This window comes from Cynara cardunculus, assembly GCF_001531365.2.
Source record: "Cynara cardunculus var. scolymus isolate 2C chromosome LG 8, CcrdV1, whole genome shotgun sequence".
NCBI classification, from domain to species: Eukaryota; Viridiplantae; Streptophyta; class Magnoliopsida; order Asterales; family Asteraceae; genus Cynara; species Cynara cardunculus.
The window spans coordinates 7,684,611-7,684,810 of record NC_037535.1 but is presented as its reverse complement, the minus strand read 5'-3'; positions in this window follow the sequence as shown (position 1 = coordinate 7,684,810).

Sequence of the window (200 nt, the reverse complement as noted above, 5' to 3'; positions counted from 1 at the left end):
ACTGTGGTTAGTGGTCGGTTATATTTCACACCTCTAGACTACTGAAATTGGGCCATAAAGCAAGTATACAATCCGGCCCAACGTCGCCTTTCCAAGTAATAAGTGGTACAAGTACCGAGTTATCGTCCACAGAGATTGTAGCCAATGTTAGATTAGAGTCCAATGAAAGAGATGATTTCAGACGACGATTTTGAAGACTT